The sequence below is a fragment of the Dermacentor silvarum genome, chromosome 9 (assembly GCF_013339745.2).
Source record: "Dermacentor silvarum isolate Dsil-2018 chromosome 9, BIME_Dsil_1.4, whole genome shotgun sequence".
Classification (NCBI taxonomy): Eukaryota; Metazoa; Arthropoda; class Arachnida; order Ixodida; family Ixodidae; genus Dermacentor; species Dermacentor silvarum.
The window spans coordinates 66748259-66769316 of record NC_051162.1 but is presented as its reverse complement, the minus strand read 5'-3'; positions in this window follow the sequence as shown (position 1 = coordinate 66769316).

Genomic DNA, 21058 nt, shown 5'->3' with positions numbered 1-21058 from the left:
TTCGACGATATACAGGGTGTTCAAAATTAAGCTTCATGGTTTTCTTAAAGTTAGGCACTGGGAGGCGCCAGCAGACCCCCTGTGCAGATAAGTTATGTGGCCAGGGGGGCACAAAGTGAGATGATAATTATCGCTGTAAGCAGCCTAATTACCTAAAATTGAATAATTAACTTTTTGTAGACTGCAGTAAGTGGGTATGTTTCTATTGAAAAGTTAGAGGTAGTCATGTTGCTACACAGTATCAGTTGGAATAATTCTTGTAGCGTGTCTGTGCTCCGAGATCTCCGACTGCAAATTTTAATTGGCGTTTCCATGATTACGCATGCAAGAGAGTGAGAATCGGCGCAAATCTTACCTCCGATCTGACGCGGCTGTTGCGTGCTGCGTTTAGGCCGACAACGGGGTGGAGGCACAGAAAAATATGACAACTGTCCCCTTTCCCCTCTCGGCTTGCGAAATAAAAAATCGAGGAACCGAGAACAGCTGTCGTAACACGCGACCGTGCAGCCTGTAGCGATGGCGGCCGCTGCTATGCCATGATAAAGGCGCGAGCGGAGAAGCCGGACGGCAGTGCACGTGCGTAATGGTGACTAGACGAGCGGGCATGGTCCTTGCCTGTGCTACACAAATAAATTGACTGCTGCTTTCCAAGTATTGTCAGTTTTGTTGAAATCAAGAGCAACAACTGCACCACCAACAGCAGAAATAGCTTTAGCTATGCTAACGAGTATTTCATACTGCCGCTTTAGGTTTGGCGTGGTCATGCACAAATCTCATGACAAAACTTCACCAATCAAGATGTCAATGCCCTGAAAAATGTTCAAAATGTCTCCCTTCCACAGCAACGCAATGAACTCCATGAGTCTGCACAGTACTTCTGGACGGATGCTCGCACAGGCAGACATTATCCTGTGTTTCATATCATTCTGGGCTCTGATGTATAAACTCGATCTTTAACGTAGCCCCAAAGAAAAAAATCGAGCGTAGAAAGGTCAGGGGATCTCGCCGTCTAAAGCATCGCTTCTGCACGCCCGATCCATTGTCGTGGAAAACGTGTGTCCAACCAGCTCTTTGCCGTGGTGGAGAAATGTGGTGGTGCTCCGTCGTGCTGGAACCACACTTGGCGCAGGGCATTCAGAGAAAGACTGGAGACAAAGTTGTCGACGACAACACCTAATATTTCTTCCGTGTAGAGCTTTCCGTTCAAGTTGTCCTCAAAAAATTAAGGTCCCATGATCGTGTCCCCGAATATGCCACACCACACATTCACACTCCAGTGAACTTGATGATTGCGCTGCCACAGCCAGTGTGGTTTTTCTTGTGACCAATAATGCGCGTTGTGAATATCCACAGTGCCATTGCGGCAACACCGAGCTTCATCTGTCCAAATTATTGTGTCTGAGAAGTCCTTTTTTTATCAATTTTGATCAGGCCCCAATAGCAGAAGTCGACCCGCCTTTGAAAGTCCGCCTCATTTAAGTCCTGGTGAAAGTAAACATGATAGGGATGGAACTTGTGCTTTCATAGCACATTTGCGACTGTTAACGGTAACGTCTATTTAAAAATCGTCTATTTTAAAATCTTCATTGGTGATTGTCTTCCTGGTAAGTCTCGTACGATGGACTGAAGCTGTTGTTCTAAAGCGTCGAAACACGTTTATGAAGGTAGGCCTAGTTAGAAGGGGACGGTGTGAGTGGCGAGCCGCGTACAGCCGCGTTGCCCATGAAGCGTTGCCATTCCTCTCAGCCATTGCAAGTACCACGTCTATTTTTTCCTCGGTAGAATACCTAGTCCCGCCAGAAGCAGCCATATTAGCGAAGCTAACGCATTCACAAGATGTCCCATTGTTATCTCAAGTAATACAAAAATGTGCCGAAAAATTACCTCCTGTTATCGCGTTTAACAGGATCACGCCTACTGCGTACGGCACACCGCGCCTTCTCATCTTGATTTCGCCAGCCGAGAGGGGCAGGGGAACAGTTATATTTGCCTATGCTTCCGCCCTGTTGTCAGACTAAACGCCGCACGCAACAGCCGCGCCACATCAGGGAGGAGTTTTGCGCCGATCATTACTCTCTGGCATGCGTAATGATGCGAGCGACAATTAAAATTTTCAGTCGGAAATCTCGGAGTACAGACATGCTAGAAGAATTCTCCTAAGTGAAAATGTATAGAAACACGACTGCCTCTAACTTTTGAATACAAACATACACACTTACCGCAGTGAATAAAAAGTTAATTATACAATTTTAGTTAATTCGGCTGCTCACAGCAATAATTCTCATCTCACTTTGTGTCCCCCTGGCCACGTAACTTACTTGCACAGGTGCTCTTCACGTGCCTCCCACTGGCTAATTTTAAGAAAACCATGAAGCTTAATTTTGAACACCCGGTTTATCACAAATTCGTTGTAACTTTGAATATTTTTGAAAGATGAAGGTGCAAGAAAAGGTCACTGCCTCGGAATTTGCCGTTTAAGAAAGTCCCATAAGACACTAATAGAAAATAAATATTGAAGTTTTATAAGTTAACGCTATCAGCGATAAAATATCTCCGCTTCGCCTAATAACTCCTCTGCATAAACGTCATCATCGCTGCGCTTATAGCCTTTCTAATAAAAATCTGTATAGTCTAACACAAAAATGCTCTAGAGTGTACAGAAAGGAATTAAAAATTATTCATATGTAACTTTTTTTAGAAAATGGTCCTAACCTATATAAAACATTGGATCAAAGGGTTTGCAACGGAACCAGAAAAGTCTAGGAGACATTTACAACTGAAAAAGCACTATTACAAACATTTAAGTACTAATATGCGAAGTATAGTTTTCTGAAGAGAAATATTTTTATGTTGCCAAGCAATTGAACAATTACTGAACGAGGCAACGCCCCATCTAAGTATGCTTTAAGTAAACGCGTATTAACTTTATCGATTCAGTATTAAATTCAAAAAGCCATTTAGAATAAAGCGCACAACATGCGGCAATGTTTATTAAATATTCTAAAGAATTAACTATCGCAGGTCATACCACGTTCGAATTTGATGCCCGAGTATTTCTTTTTTCAATAGGCTAGGGGAGATCCAGTAATCGCCTCATGTTCTTCCGATATCAAGATAATCCTATATATTGTTACGATGCCAAAGAAACGGGGTTTATTGAACAGGCTTCAGTGCGAGACTCACACGGGCAAGAACTTCCTTTTTCTCCTTCTCGTTTTCTCCGCTGACACTTCTTCGTCTTCCACTCCTGCGGCTACATTTACTGTAATATTTATCTCCTCCTAGACGAAGCCCACCGGGCAAATCAGTTAAGTTCTCGGAGTGAAGGGCTTCAGACGAGTGGCGTGCACCACCAGTCTTGGTGGAGCGCACGCAGTCCAGTTGCGGTGAGACGCGTCAGTCGATAATTTACTTCACTGAGCTGGTCAACAATAACGTACGGGCCAGTATAGTTGGCGAGAAGTTTCTGAGACAGGCAACAATGGCGCACCAGACACCATAGCCAGACGAGATCACTTGGAGAATAGGTGACACCCCTAAGGTGCCTGTCGTACCGTGCTTTTCACCGATCTTACTAGGCCAAAATACGCATGCGGGCCAAGCGTCGAGCTTCTTCAGCGAGACAAAGTCTCGGCGGTGGTGAGATCGTCTTGGGTGGAGAAAGAAAATATGGTGTCCAATGTGTGACGCGGCAGACGAGCGTAGAGCAGGAAAAACAGTCAGTAGCCAGTAGTCTCGTGCTTTGCAGTGTTGAAGGCGTATGTAATTAAGGGCAAAATGTCGTCCCAGTCTTTATGGTCCAATGTGACGTACATGGACAACACGTTCACCAGTGTGCCGTTGGCACGTTCGGTCAGCCCATTTCTTTGCGAGTGATGCGGTGTCGAGTGGCGACAGCTGGAAGCGCACAGTCGAAGAAGCTCTTTTACATCTTCAGTAAACTGGCGGCCGCCGTCGCTGATGATGACTCGAGGAGGGCCGTGACGGAGAAAGGTCGAGTGCAGCAGAATAAATGAAACTTGCCTGGCGGTGGCAGATGGAAAAGCAGCCGTCTCGCAGTACCGGGTCAGAATTGTCGGCACATACGACGATCCAACGGTTCCCTTTCTATCAGCGGGGTAAGGGACCCAAGAGGTTAATTCCAACTTGCTCAAAAGGAGAGCTCGGGGCGTCAGGGGTTGTAGGAGTCCGGCTGGCCTCGTAGATATTTGCGGGCCTGACACTGAGCGCGAATGGCCATTATACATTTCAGTCGAGCGACGCATTCGGGGCCAGTAAAACCTTTCTTGGGCACGATGAAATGTACGCGCTGCTCCTAGATGTCCGGAGGTAGGGTCATCGCGCATCGGCAGCAGAATAGTGGAGCGTAGCTTATCCGTAACTACAAGAAGGAAGTGTGCAGCAGTAGTTGCGAAATTTCTCTTGTAGAGGAGCAAATCGCGAAAACAATATTCTCGGCTTGTTGTGAAGTCATGCGAAGCGTTGAAAAGCGGCTCCAAGCTGAAGTCTTCTCGCTGCTCCTTCTCAAAGGTCACTTTGTCAGGAAATGCATGTGCCAAAGAAGCAATCAAATGGTCAAAGTTATCCGCATCACAAAGTGTCATGTTTAGCGGCATTCGCGAAAGGCAGTCAGCATCAGCGTGTGGGCGACTACTCTTGTATGAAACTGTAAAGTCATACTACTGGAGACGTAGAGACCTGTGCGCGTGTTCACCAGAAGGATCCCTAAGGTTGACAAGCCAGCACAACGAATGATGATCTGTGATGATTGTGAATGGGCGTACATACACGTACGATCAGGAACGTTGCACAGCAAAAATGACCGCTAGGCATTCTTGCTCCGTAATAGTGTATTTGCGTTCAGGCTTACTTAGCGTACGACTCGCATAAGCAATGACGTGCTCTCTCCGGTCGCATCGATGAACGAGTGCTCCACCCACCCCCACGCCACTCGCATCGGTGTGGATCTCTGTCGGTGCGGCTGGGTCGATATGCCGAAGGACGGGACCCGACGTCTGTAAGAACTTCAACTGACGAAAAAAAAAGCGTCGCACTCGTGCGTCCATTGAAAAACGGCGTCCTTATGCAGAAGACAAGTCAGGGAATAGACGACATCAGCAAAAGCAGGTATAACTGTGCGGAAATAAGAGCAGAGATTTATGAAACTACGAAGCTCTTAAACAGACCCAGAAGGCTTAAACACTTCGACAGCTGCTGTCTTTTGGGGATCAGGCATGATTCCATCCTTGTCTACAAGATGGCCAAGCACCAATGTCGGCCGCTCACCGAAGTGCCATTTTTTTTTTTTTTAGAATTGGATACCAGGCCGGCGCCTTCGATGCAGTCTAAAACGACTTCTAGGCACCTGTTGTGCTCTTCAATAGTGCTTCCAAAGAGGGGAACATCGTCTAGGTAACACATACAAATATTCCATTTCAGGGCTCAAAGAATGGTGTCCATAAATCTTTCGAAAGTAGGGGGTGCGTTGCAGAGCCCAAACGGCATGACGTTCAAATCAATAAGGCTGTCCGGTGTTATGAAGGCCGTTTTTTCTTTGTCCACCGGCTGCATTGGGATTTGCCAGTACCCCGATCGCAAATCTACAGAAGAAAAGTAGGACGCCGAATGAAGGCAATCCAATGGTTCATATATCCTTGGAAGAGGGTAAACGTCCTTCTTGCTAATGGAATTGAAACGGCGATAGTCCACACGTGCCGTCTTTCTATTTCGCAAGTAAAACTGGAGCAGCCCACGGACTGGATAATTCCTGGATTACTCCAATCTGTAGCATTTCGTGAACTTGTTCGTCGATAATCGTGCGACTGCGCTCTGACGGTGATACTCGATAGGGTTTCTGTCTAACAGGCTGCGCCAACCCCATGTTAATTCTGTGCTTGGTTCGAGATGCAGGAAGGGACGACGCGTTACCCCCTGGGCAAAGTCCAATATGTTTGAGTGCTTAGTACGTTCACTAATGTGCGGCGCTCGTCCGTGCTGACTGACTTGCTGATCATTGGCAGAATCTTTGAGTCTTCTGAACACACGTAATCTTTATAATCTGAAAATGAAGGGGAAGCTGAATGCAGCAATAATGAAACACAGAGCGATGTGGGGCCACAATAAGTATGAGGTGGTGCGTGGAATCTGGAAAGGAGGAATGGTGCCAGCACTAACGTTCGCAAATGCCGTTCTATATGCTTAAAATCGGATATCTTGTCGCGATTGGACAGAGAATGGAGGACAGAAAGCGTGGACACAAAGGAGGAAGAGATCAAGAAATTTGGCAACTACGTACAGGATAATTGAAAGTGTAAAAGACAACCAGGAGACATCAGAAAGAAAGTGAGAGAAATAGAGAGAGTGCATTGGGTGCAAAGAATGGAAACAAAAAGGACCATAGAGATTTACAAGAATGTGATGAAACAAATTATGAGGTAAAATCTGTACGATAACACAAAGGGCAGTGCCTTGGTATTCGAGGCTCAAGCCAGTTACCGAAGGACAAAACATACTCGATAAATATTCGAAACTAGATGAGGTATTGGTCATCATCATCATCATCAGCCTATATTTTATGTCCACTGCAGGACGAAGGCTATGTCCCTGCGATCTCCAATTACCCCTGTCTTGCGCTAGCGTATTCCAACTTGCGCCTGCAAATTTCCTAACTTCATCATCCCATCTGGTTTTCTGCCGACCTCGACTGCGCTTCCCTTCTCTTAGTATCCATTCTGTAACCCTAATGGTCCACCGGTTATCCATCCTACGCATTACATGGCCTGCCCAGCTCCATTTCTTCCGCTTAATGTCAACTAGAATATCGGCTATCCCCGTTTGTTCTCTGATCCATACCGCTCTCTTCCTGTCTCTTAACGTTAGTCCTAAGATTTTTTGTTCCATCGCTCTTTGTGCGGTCCTTAACTTGTTCTCGGGCTTCTTTGTTAACCTCCAAGTTTCTGCCCCATATGTTAGCACCGGTAGAATGCAATAATTGTACACTTTTCTTTTCAACGACAGTGGTAAGCTCCCAGTCAGGATTTGGTAATGCCTGCCGTATGCACTCCAACCCAATTTTATTCTTCTGTAAATTTCTTTCTCGTGATCAGGGTCCCCTGTGAGTAATTGACCTAGATAAACGTACTCCTTTACAGACTCTAGAGGTATGTGTATGCTGCGGCAAAGATCCGGAGACCACTGAACACATCCTAATGGGATGCGAACGAATTCATCCAGTGAGAACCGTAGGTAACGTATACCTTCCCCAAGCTCTAGGGTTTAAAGTGGATGGAAGCATCAACCGGTCAGTAGTTGAGATAAGCAAGAGGCGTTTAGAGTACTGGTGGCAAAAAAAGCATCGAAGATATTGATATAACCTCATCTCTTACAGTCATAGGTAGCGGTAGAAGGTAGATATTGAGAAAATGCTAGAATGAAAAACATGTATAGCATACGTAAATAAATCAAGTATACTAGGTTGCTATTAGTCACCACCCCGTTTCAAAGGGGATGCCATTAAGCATCATCATCATCATCGAATGCTGCAGTACATGGCCTATGCATACCTGTATTCGGCAGTGGCAATACTTTGTGCCTCTATACTGATTCGATGCTAAACGCACTACCGCGACAGTCAACGTGAAACGGGTTGTCTTTTTTTTGAACCCGTTACCACCATTGTGACCACGGGTGACTGAGCGCTTTCACCGGCACTTCAGAGCAGCCATGATGTGCCACCCCAATTCAGCCTGTCTCGACGCTCTCCCAACCGCCGTTATAGATCTCCGTGCCACTCTTTTTTACATTGTCCGGTAATGCGGCCACCTTTGGTCCTTCCGATTCCGCGGTCTGGCTCAGACGCACCATGACCGTCCTACGTCCGTCGTCAGCGGCACATCATTCGAAACCAACTTTGTTAAGGCGTTCGCAACATGAGTATACTCCGTTCGCCACGATGACACCACCATCCGTGTTTCATTTCAGCCACCTTACAGCGATCTCTACCGTGTGCATCAAGAGCAGGACGACCAGGTTTCGATCGACAGAGTAGAGCCACCATTTATCTCTCCGGTCAGCTGCCCACACCGAGCGCCCCCCTTGGGCCTCAACAACGCGTGACACCACCTCTCGCAGCATACGCCGCACTTTATGCAAGTTGGGTGCAGTTTATGAAAATTTGCGATCTCTCTGAACTTTTTTTCTTCGCAGAGGAGTGATGTGGCGATGCACTACCGCTGCCTCTGCCATATAATTCTTCTGTAGCATACGCAGCGTCACGGCTTCTTCCGGCGATGCACCATTTCCACGCCTGCGCGCCACACAGACCTTGATTATTAGCGACTGATAAAGGACCAGTTGTTCTACACCAGAGAGATGCGCATATACCGTGCGTTTCACGTAACTAAAAACAAACATTAAAGATACAATTGTACACCTTACACAAGTAGGAATTTTTTGTCTAAATAAACGTAACTAATTAACTAAGCAATCTTCCTTCAAAAGGCACTGAGTAACACAAGAATACAAAAATATGTCTTGGGTCGGATTCTTCTGTGGTCGGATTCTTCATGAAAGAAGCCCGCGAATACACGCAAAGTGCCTTGAGTGGCCAGTCGTGCGGCAATTCTGCGTGTATTCGCGGGCTTCTTTCACACTCAAAAAAACACATTTATGTAGCACGTATTGAGCAACAGAAAGCTGTATAGGGAGTTTTTTATGTTGCTCTACAACTGTCTCCTTGGCACTTTGATAATTAGGACAGTACTTATCGAGTTAGATAATTATTTACAATTATTTAATTAAATCTCAGTAACGAAAAAATTACTGGCGGCTACTGGAAACAATACGCACTAGGTTGGCTTCGCGTAACGCCGTTCCGCTTTTTTTTTTAATCGTGCTGCGTGATAGCTGGGACACCCTGTATATATATATCTCTCATAAGAAACCAACAAACCATCACACCAAGGACAACATCGGGGAAATTATACCCCTGTCACACGCCACATGTAATGCCATTTGCAGTAAATGACATTCATATTGAATGTCATTGCGGTCTCGCGTTCCCAGTCTACACGGGTAAACAAAATTACATTCGCAATTGATGGCAATGTTTATAGGCAGGCTGGTATTATAACGAAACTTTACAAATCGTGCTACTTGTTTACATATCATTACTATATTGTTAGCAATACAATGCTAAACATTGGATGGTTATTTGAAAATAGATTTCGTTTTAACTTATCGATTTTGTAATTTTTTCCCAAGCCCCTGTCGTCGAGAGTACACAAGTCATGCGTGAATGAGTTCGGCAAACTCATTCAATAGGTGAATGCCATTAGCTGTGAATTTCATTCACTATGCCCGTGTGGAAGCAACAAAAATTACATTAAACCGTCTGCGAATGACATTACACATGCCGCGTGACAGGGGTATTACCATTTTCCCATCCACTTTCGGGGGTATTTATGATTTTACCACTAGAACTAACCCTGGGAGTGTTAGCCAGCGCCACCACTCACAAACCTAGGCGGCAGATGTGGAACATCCTTTCTGCTGCACGCGTCACGAGCACGGGATCTTTTTGGGTGATGGCAACTAGTCAATAAACCCACATATGCTACCTGAAGGCATCAATGTGGCATAATTTTTAATGTTTTGTTGATTATGGTTGTTCTAGATGTGTGTTGCACATTTGGATAGAAAATAATTTTTTCCTGGTTATGTATACGTCTCGTCCTTAAAGGGCTAACGTCCGCATTCATCGTGAGATGGGCGACTGCCTCGCGCGGGAATAGAGCTCGGTTAACTTCTTGCTCAGCTGCACAACGTCTTAGCAAGTGAGCCATGGGTTTGAAAGGCAACACCCATCTGTCTCGTGCATCAGATTGTATCATGATCACTTACGCATGATTTTCTGGAAGATAAAAGAAGACAGAAAAGAAAAGGATACCCCGTCGTTTGTGAATGAGTACAATTAAAGTGTACTGCAATGTAAAAATACCAAGAACAGAGGACCTAACCAATGAAATGTATCGACAAGACTGATTTAACTCGGCGTGTGTGCACATGCGGGCGGGCGTGTGTGCACGCAGGAAATCAGCTCGAAGAAAAAAAAAGACACAGGAAGCATCGACGGCGGCGTAACAAACCACGGTGTGGCACCTACCCCGCGAGCTCTTGGCACCACCTCCCGTGACTCCCGTTTAGAAAACGATCGGCGGATCCATTTTTTCCCTCCGGGGTAAGGTAACTTGCAGAACGCAGAATATGCCCGAATCCCAAGACGTCATAGAGCTCAACTATGTATTGTATAAGACACTCGTATCATGCACACAACTACGAGACACCCAAAACTATATAAAAGAGCCAAGACTGAAGATGTAGGCCTATGTGAGGACTGGGGGGAGAGCGAGACCTCATGCTAAACACCCCACCCTCCTTGGCGGCGTCCTTGAGCCGCGGGTTGGGCACCCCGGCCGCTGCCGCGGGGACCGCGTAAACACGGACCCGGGGGGAACGACACTCCAAGACGCGCTTTTGTGTACACGCGAGACGGGACCTGTTGTTGGCTCTCGATCGACGCGGGGTCAGGTTAGTACACTGTAGTCAGGTGGCGGTGGGGTGGATCGCTCCGGTGGGGTGGGCTCGGTGTTTGCCCACCGCGTGTAGCGGGCGGGCGTGCATGCGGGTCGGCGCTTGCGCAACAACAATCGGCGACCCCCGTGTCGATTCCCTTTCTTCATCGCGTCCGCGCGAGAGCGAACGGGGACAGCTACAGGAAACCTCGGCTGCCCCCTTCTTTTCTTCCGAGCCTGTGTCGATATCCCGGCCCGAGCGGGGAGCGAAAGGCGTCGGCGGGGCCCTCTGTGCGCGACCTCGTTTTCTCGAAGGCACCTGGAAAGACCCAGAAAGCGTGCTCACCGTTCGGGCCACGTCCTCGAACGGTCCGGGAGCCCCACTTTCGCGGTGCCTGCGCGACCCTGGCCTGGCGTCGGCTCACCCGCTGTGGCCCACATAAAGAAAAAAAAAAGCTCGACTGCACATCACTCCCCCTTTCCAATGTTGCTCTATGGACTACTTCTCGCGAGCGCTTACAATGTGTGGTCGCTTTATTGCACAGCGCGTAAAATATGTTACTGTGGGGCAAAATGAAAACGAAAAACATACACACACACAGAAAGTTGCTATTTTTACTACAGAAATATTTTTCGAACGGTAACTGCACATTTTTAAAATACGGGAACAGCATTCGGCCGCAATCTACCCGTACTTCTCGGTCACGGCACCCAATTAACTTTAGTTTAGCATTTAATAAAGAAGTTTGATTAGACTCCGCCGCTATTTTTTTTTTTCTGATGCGCGGGGGCGTTTGGTGTCATAAGTTGTCTCGAGAATCATTTGCACTCGACTAAATTCTTCTAAGTCTAAGTTCAACGTAAATCAAGCGGGGAACCATTTTGCCTAATTATGAGCCATCGTATCTGGTGAGCATGACAACGTGTTTATTCATCGGCTTGCACGGGGTCCTTCTCTGGCTACCCAAACTGATCGAAAAAGTAGTGACAGCATTGCGAGTTGGTATGGCGACATGAACAAACTGTGATGAGGACAAACGTGCATTTTTACGCGGCTTTCAGCATGTACCCACAGACACACAAAACATAACCAATGGGGAAGTGCGCACCCAAATTCTGCCAACTTGGGTAACATTACTCAAAGTTCAAAATACATTACATGCCGACCACCAATGCAGCATAAAGAATTATTTTTGCGATATACTGACTGTAAGGTTACCAGTCATATCTTTATTCTATGGTTCGCATCCCAATGGCGAAAAGGGGAAGAATCTTTCCCAAATTTGCTGAATACTAGTAACAGCACGAAAACATTACACCTCCCTTGGTAAGAATAGCAAGATTAGTTCTAAATCGTCATGGCAAGGTATTGCATTTGTGCGATTGCTTGATGTGCTGTGATTCATCATGCCCAAGAATACTAGGATGTGCTGCTGCCGAGGCCTACGTAAAACGTACCTGGTAGAAGCCTGGAATAGCTCGTTTGGTACTAGCTTGTACCGAGGGAAGATCAAGTACAGCTCGTAGTAAACGGACAACTGGTCAAAGGGTAGGAGAGAGAGAGTAGCGATTGGCGTCTGACTGACTTTAGACGATCGAGCGAAGCAGTCCTTGAATTCAGGCAAAAGTACCCGCAGTGCCGCCTTATTGTCCTCTGACAGCTCATATCTGCAACGCATTCTTCATCACTGCCGCTTTCTCCACAAGCGAAATACTAAATGACGTCTTCCAAGGCTTCAGCGTAAGCGACGGCAGTGCCACAGAAGAGGTGTCGGTGCTCGTTTGTGAAATTAGTGATGGAGACGTCAGCTTGGCCATCCCTAACGTCAATGATTCCTTGAGCCACGCTAATTCCGAGGGTAAGCAGAAGAGAGACGTTGCACTCGGCGAGGACTTCGCTTTCGCGTGTTCCCTCGGACGTTACCGGAATCATTACACTAGCGTGACAAGCGTGATGCTGTCGTCGGAAATTCGAAGAGCGGCTGGGCGGCGGCAGGCGTCCCGTGTCGTCGCTTTCTGTGTAGAGAAAGATATACAGCGTCGGTGGAGGTCGATAATTGCGCCATACTCTCGAAGAAAGCCTATTCCAAGTATTAATTCACGTGAGCATTATCGGAGAACAAGGGAGCTGATCAGAAACGTGTGATTTTGAATTTGCACCCGACAAGTGCACACAACAAGCAGTTAGACGACATGGCCGCCAGCTGTCCGTACGTGCGCCCCTGTCCAAGGCGTAACGACTTTCTTTAAACGGCTTGCCAGTTTTCCGCTGATAACAGAGTAGTCAGCGCCAGTGTCGATTAAGGCAGTAACATTTCGACCATCGATCAGCACAGGTATGTTCATAAGAAAGTTGTCTCCAGCCTGAGACACTGGCGTCGTCAAGTCTCCGTCGGTTTGAGGTCGCTTCGTTTGGAGGTCTTCGGCCCGTCGAGTATCAGCGGCCTCGCCTCGAAAGCTCGCTGACGTCAGTTTTCCAGGCGAGTGCTCGAATATCGTCCTTGCGACATCCGATTTGCATCCCCCAAATAGGATGGTCGTGGGGAGTCAGACGATAAAATCTTGAATCTCGGGTGGTTGTTGTCCGAAACGGGGTCGGTGTGAATTGATAGGAAACTCCTAGAGTCCAAGGCGGCGCTACTGGCACTCTCGGTATAAATGACCCGCCTCACCACATATAATATGGTGGGGTTAAAAAGAAAAATGTAAACTAAAGTACCCTGGCCCGTGCCACTAGGTATAACGGGCTTTAAAAAAAGTGGTAACAGAGCGGTCGTTGGTCGGGCATGCGCCAAATGTCCGATTTACGCACTGCTGGTCGAGCCTCTCCAAAATAAGAAACCGCCTCCGCTGACTGACGCGTCGCATACGGGGTGAGGGCAGGTAGCGGTGCTGGTGCAGGGATAGGTGCCCGTATGCGTCGGCATAAGTCGCACGCTGGTATTCGCTCAAGGTAGGACGTGTCGCCGGTTACGGGATGGTGCATCTTAAAACGTCAGCGTAGGTTGCGCGTCGAGGTTCACTTGAAGTTGTGAACGCCTGAAGTGGTGGAGCGGCCTGAAGTGCTCCTTCGTAACGTAGTGCGCCGAGAGCACGCTGCACTTCGTCACGCACGACGCTTGCGATGAAGTTGGCTGAGGGCTTCTGCGCCTGATGCAGCTGTCGCAGCTCGTCGCGGACTACCGATCGAATAATCTCGCGAAGCGACTCGACGTCGGTCGTGAGAGCTAATTAGGGACAGGGCTTGTGGTGCTCATCTCCATCTGAACGAAGCGGGTACCCGTGAGCACGCCACGTCGTCCGCTCATAAGACCTCATAAGACAAGCGTTTGTAGACAGGACCATACCGTATGGTTATAGTGCCTGGACGAGGACTTATAGTTCGGATCGAAAGACGGCAAGAAGAGGCAGGTTACGTTGGTGACTTGCGGGCCGACGGGAACGACAGGGCAACGTTCGCCACCGCTGATAAAGTAGCCAGCATCGACGACTAGAGTCATTTAAACCATGCTCTTCACTGTGACTTGGAAATTGAATCCTCCCACGTGTTGAACGCAGTAGACCGCAAAGAGGGCAACTACTGAGGCCGTCGTGTCGACGACGGTCTCTGGACCATTCCCCGTAGGGACAACGTCGAAGACTTAGGCCTTCGAGGGAGTCGACGCCACTGTAGGCGCCATGGCGTGAGAGGTGGACGTCCCTGGCGTGAAACACGCAGGGACGTCAGCAGAAACTTACTTCTTCCTCTTCGGTCCTTGGCGCAGATCGTACACGATAACGACTCGGTGCCGTAATTCAATTTACACAGTGACAACTCGGTGTAGTAATTCAATTTGCACAATGACAACTCGGTGTAGTTTAAATGAACTGTTTAACGGGCATTTAGCCTCTATTATCACACTTGTCCAGTAGCGGCCTTTAAATATCAATTAAGAAAACCGTAATACTGACTCGCATTCCGAAGATCAAACAGTTGCTGCAACCGGCTTGGCCTGCTAGAGACATCTTGGCAACAAGAGATGCAACTGACAAGAAGAAAAGTGAGTGCAACTTCAACCAGCGTCATCGGGCTGTTGTGGTCTTTAATGTCACCTTGCTCATACCCAGAGGGCACCACTGGTCAGCTGATATGTGGAGGTATGCTGTGTCGCGCAAACAGGGTCTTCAGCACATCAATGACCACTTGAGCTGTCGTGCTTTTTTAGTATCACCACTTCCGGGAACCGGGGAATAATAGTCTACTGCCATTAAGAAGGTTTGACCAACAATTTTCCGGGGACGTACATCATCTGCAACTGATAGGGCATTGTCTTTAGCCTGAGTCTTTGCACCCTCGGAAGCAGCACGTCAAGTTCCATCTTGCCAAACACTGACACGAGGGGAAGGTGATCGTTTCTACTGTATAGGTGATGCCTCTGATGAACTCATAAATCCTCTGGAGGGGCCATGTAGTAGCCAACGCCTCTTTTTCCGTTTGGCTGTATCTTTGTTTTGTGGGGGTCATTGGTCTTGAGGCAAAGGCTACTGGCCTGCGTTCACCACCTGGTTGTGATTGCAAGAGGACTACTACAAGTCCAAAAGAGCTGGCATCAGCCGAGACTGTTGTGGCATAAGATGGGTGGTACTTGGCCAAGCACCGATCGGACATTAGAAGCTCCTTGATTTTTATGAATGCTGCTGCCAAGTCTAACTGGTATTCCTGTTTAGAAGGGTGCGTATCGGTGCAGTGGTTTCCGAGACATGCGGTATAAACCTGGTAAGATGATTCACCATCCCGAGTAGACGTCTGACACCTGCAAGTTCTGTAGGAGGTGCCATTGCATGGACTTCTTCAATCTTGCCCGCAACTGGAGCGAGCCGTTCTGGCATCCACAGGCTGTCGCGAAGGGAACCTTCGAGCTTTTGCGGCATCAATATTCACCAGGGCTTGCGAAGTGGCCTGCGCGAGTGAGTGTTCCTTATCAGCGTCCTCGGACTGACGAGCTTGCGTACAAGCTGCTTTGAGAGTGAGCTTCGGGGATCGACACAGCTCAAGTAGGTTAAAAAAATAGTTTTTTTTTTCAACCTCCTTGGCACAGCTGGTCTGAGAGGCGCGTATCTCGCAAGCTGACAACGAATCTATCGCGAAACAAGCATTCTTCCACTGCCGATGACGGGTAGTTGCATCGTTTTACTAACTTGCAGAGTTCGGCGTAAAACGTGTCGACGCTCTCGCTAGGTTGTTGGACGCGCTTATGAAAGCGGGACGACTCGTAGAGTTCATTAGCAGGATCCACGAAGTGCTCGGTGAAGCGTTTGACAACAGTGTCATAGGACGCTAACGTGTCCGCGTCCAGTGAAAAAGTGTCCAGGAGCGGACGAGCGTCCGGGCCCATGCAGTAAAGTAGCATACGTACTTAGACTTCTTGCGAGGCTTTCTGTAGTCTGGAGGCAGTGCCATAATCTTCAAAACGACACTTCCACGAGGATAAACTTGTATGGTTCGAGAAGTCCAGCGCGTCCGGTGGCTGAAGAGCGAGGCCTAGCCACTGCGTCGATTGGGCGCTTTCTTCAAGGGACATGCTGTCGTTGACGTCCGTTCAGAGACCAATGTTTTAGGGGCGAAGCTCCTTAGGGTGTGGGTCTGTCCCTCCTCTGTAGTATGTAGTAGTAGTAGTAGTAGTAGGTAGCCACGTCTATTTTATGAAAAAAAAAATTGCGAAAGTTGTGTCCGTAGCGCGGAATCGAACCAGGGACCCCTCGCTTCCGAACGCGCGGTGCTAGCCACTACGCCACGAAGCGCACATGGACACACGCACCACGATGACAATAAATACCCAACATTAACGAAAAACTGCGCGTTTCTAACGCGTTTGTGCTAGCGCGTTACGGCCCGTGTAAGAAGCTGGTGTAAGACGCTGTGGCCTCTCCGCCTTACCCCCGTATTCATAAACGCTCCTCGACTTGAACTTGACTTGCCACCGCCTTGGGCAGCGCGTTCGAAAAGCGTTGAAGGCGGTGGCAAGTCAAGTTCAAGTCGAGGAGCGTTTATGAATACAGGGGTTATACTCTCTCAGCAGTCATGTGATGGCGTGGGCAAACGCGGCGCACGTTCTGGCATGTGTAAACGGCTGCGTAAGACGCTGTGGCCTCTCCCCCTTTCTAGAGAGTACTGCACGTTTCTAACGCGTTTGTGCTAGCGTCCCCTTAAGCGGGAGATGGTGCAATTATAATGAAAGGCGCTGTTATAAAATAGGAATGACGTCACATATGGCGCGTGTCATTGGTGGAAGTCAATCGTTCGATTTAGTGCGGCGAGACTGGGCGAATTACACGGAAGATTCACGGTTTACCGATGATTCCCTCCGGAGCTTCGCCCACTCATCATTATTCACCCCGTGGATATGCGGTGTTTTTTTTTTTTTTCAAAAGCACCCCACTACTGACACCATGTCGCGTGGCGTTCCTGTCAGGCCATGCTGGCAGGCCACGTCGGAGCCGAGCATGCGAGACGACAAACACACGCCTTCAGAACCCAATGCCAAATGTTTTAGGGGCGAAGCTCCTTAGGGTGTGGGTCGTTCCCTTTTCTGTAGTGTAGCCACCTCTAGTTTATGAATTGCTCAATAGATGGCGTTGTGTGTCCGTATATATATATATATATATATATATATATATATATATGTATACGCGTATTGACCCTTTTCGCGGCGATCCCGTGGGAGCTGCCATGTTTGATCACGTGGTGACGCGTCCATTTCTTGCCTCAACTGCCTCCGTTGCCTCCTTGTTTACAATGGCAGTGTATGACGCCGGCGCGGCTTAGAAAACCTCTGTTTTCGGAGATTTCGTAGACGGTGACTAGGTGGGCGACACGAAGCTTTGATCACCGCTTCAGAGAACATGCAAAAGCGCTTTCGGAGTTGATTAAGCTATGTCCAAACAGCGCAAGCAGCGTATATGGTGCTTGTTCTAAAAGCGGGGCTAAATATGTATTCCAAGCTATCCCAGCTTTCCGAATATGAATTCAGTGAGGATTAGTGTGTTTTGCTCTGTTGTTTATTCGGAAAATATTGTGAAGCAGTGGCTTGTCAGTTTCTGACTCAGTGAAGTTCCTCAGTGCGGCCACTATCTGATTATTTTCTGCCTAATCGCTCGCGGGTGTGCTCATTTCCGATAGATTTGTTCTTGCTGCGCACAATGCTTAAAACAGTAGCTGTTTTGTACATTGTAATACCTTGTAGGAAATCTATATTACAGCTAGTAACTCGCTTACTCTTGCGGACCGTCACGAAACATTCAGCTTCGACCATTCGTGCGCCATTGGTGTAGTCCGTGATTTATTGTGCGTATGCATGCAGTACGCATATATTCAAGTGTGCGCCCATTCACTTATTCTTGATACGTCGGCGATAGAGTGGGCGTAAGTTTTCCTGCCATTTGGAACAGATGGGTATAGATAACGTGCGCGAAACTTACGATGACGGGAAGCGGCGCTACTCCCTTTGTGATTGTTTAACGAGTGGTACTCACTCTTGCCGACGTTCTGGAGATGAAGCCCTTTGAAGGTTAGCGATACAAGGCTGGCGGATGAGCAAATTTCTGCATCCTCGAGGAAAGCCGTACATCACGAAGTGCCGGTAACACGTTCGGACAGTTACAGCAGCGGTTCGCGAACTTGGCCACACAGATTCATTCTATTCCTTAACATGCCAGTCACTATTTTTCCAGCCAGCTACTGCACACGTCTTCAATCCACATGATTCCATTTAGCATGATTGGAGCTCAGTGTGTTAGCGAAAACTCAGTTGCATTTCCGACAGCTGATCGCACAGAAGCATAGTAGAAGCAGTAATGGTTTCGTATTCGTGCGCGGTCGCTGAGCAGAGGTATCGCGCGCTGCCGTGAGCGCCATCTCGTTTGTCTAAAACAAACTGCTCCGCGAAAAGGGTCAATATACATATATATGTATATGTATAGTATAACGGGAAGCCGACTTCCGCTTCCGTTTCCACTTCCGGTTCCGCTTCCGGTTCCGGAAGCCGGCTTCCGGAGAACGCTTCTGGCGTTTTTCTCTCTCGTCCGTAGCTAGGTGCGCTGCGGTGCACAAGGGCGTTCGTTCCCGACGCGCGTTCTCTTTCTCTCGTTCCCGACGCGCGCTCTCTTTCTTTCTTGTCCGTAGCTAGGGGCGCTGCGGTGCACAAGGGCGTAGGGAGCTTACATGCAACGCCGTTTTAAAACGGCGTTGCATATAGTAGTAGTAAGTGGTTCGTGAGGAAAGGGAAAGGTTGACGCTATCTTCTGCAGCCCTTGAGGGAGCACGGCTCAGCGCCAAAGTTGCATGTAGGCTCCCTACAAGGGCGTTCGTTCCCCACGCGCGCTCTCTTTCTCGTCCGTAGCTAGGGGCACTGCATTGCACAAAGGCGTTCGTTCCCGACGCGCGCTCTCTTTCTCTCTCGTCCGTAGCTGTTGTTTACCCGAATGATCCCCTGGAGCTTCGCCCCACTCATCATCATTCACCCAGTGGATATGCTGTGATTTTTTATTTTGTACACGCCACCTTGCTCATGCACAGAGCGCGCCACTGGTCAGCTATTATGTGGCGACCACTACATCTAACCGATGCCTCCTTTACTGGAGGAGGCATTGATCTAACGCAAGTGAACTGATTAACGGGCGTTTAGCCTCTATTATAACACTTGCAAGGTAGCGGCCTTTGGATATCAATTAAGAAAACCGTAACACTGACTCAGGGTATCTACATGGCTCTTGCCTTTACATTATTTATTAACCAATAAATCCCAAAACGGGATGAACTTTTTAAGATATCTATCTTTTTGGACATGCTCCTTTTAATATAACGTAATTCTTGCTACAGTAATAAAGAACCGGCAGGGTCAATATTGTTACCACGCAACCAAGAATGGCGCCAGTCAGAACCAGACGACACACAAAGAAGTTTATTGTCATCTCTAAATTTTTTACAATTCACAGGTGTAACACCATTCATTTTTCTTGATATACTGGTATCTGTTTACACACTATTACACACAATTATACACTAGGCATTTGTAACATAAAATTTGATTAGTTTCGAACAGTTATACAATGTTTAGGCTATTATGTTGTACTTTCGTTCAGCCTTGCACAGTTATACAATGTTTAGTTTGACTCACAATACATTGAAAAATGCACTTGAAAATGGATCAGCCTTGTATTTTTATACAATGTTTAGGCTGCCCTTTATTTCTCACAAAATTGTTATTCTTTAAATGTTGTTGGGGTCACATAATTCCATTTTTTTTCCTAAAGTTCAAAGATTTAAAGGCGTGTTAGTATGGAATAAGTGGGATTTCAACTGTGTTTTCTTTAACTATCCAAAATTTTGTATGCCCTATTTTAAGGAAATTGTCTATTCCATTTTTTTCTAGCTCTTTATTTAATATTTTGCACATCATAATTCTAGTGTTTTTTAATACCGGATACACCGCTTTTTGGGGCTTTTTCTTAATTTCAGCAAGCCCTCTTCTTTTCCACAAATTATACATTATTACTATGGTCAGTAATTTTTCAAAGAGGCTTTTCTTCTTCTCTTCTTTGGCTAGATTTGTTCTAAACTTGGTATTGGCTATCTTCCAAACAACTTTTGCTGAAGGGCATTCTTTGAATGCATGTCTTTGCGATTCAGGTTGTTTGCAGTTAGGACATTCCTCTGATGGTGTGATCCCGAACCGTGCAAGTCTTATTTTTGTCGGGAGAACTCCCCACCGTCTTTTCCATTCAAAGTATTTCACTTCCTTCGGTAATTGCGTGTGTTTCCAAAATTTCCACTTATGTGGTAGACTTTTTGGTACATCTTCCATATTCAACTCCTTCAGAGCCATTGTAGCGCTTATTTCTGCGGTCTTTATGTCTGCTAGTGGGGTTTCTGGACAGAGTTCCTCGATGGCTTTTTTTTTGTGTTCACTGCTTCTTTGTAAAATTGAAGCGGGACTTCGGCTCTCGGGCCTTTCCAGGTCTCTGTTGTGACAAAGCGATCAAGAGTGCTAATCCAATATCTCAGTAAAGGTTTTCCAAGGAAGTTATTCTCGTGAATTAATGAGCTTACTGTTTTTGCTGCCAGAGTTCGTGCTGTTAGAGAATCGTTTGGTATTCCTAAACCCCCTCGTTATGGGGGTATTCTAGTAACTGTTTTTGTAACTGGTGCTGGTTTCTTTCCCCAAAGGAAGCTCCCTATGAGGGTAGTCAGTCTGTTTGCAACCAGTCGAGGCATTTTTGCGATTCTTGCTACATAGAAGGCAGGAGAACATAGTTTTGTTTTCACTACTTCCGCCTTCTCTATCAGGCTTAAATCTTGATGGCGTGGGTTTTCGGCCACTTGGGCAGCTTTTTTTAGGGGTTCGTCCCAACTTTTTGGCGAAATGTCTCCTGGTTGAAACCACAATCCGAGAACTTTTGCAGCTTGCACAAATTGTACTTCACCAAGTGATTCTTCTCTGAAATCCCCA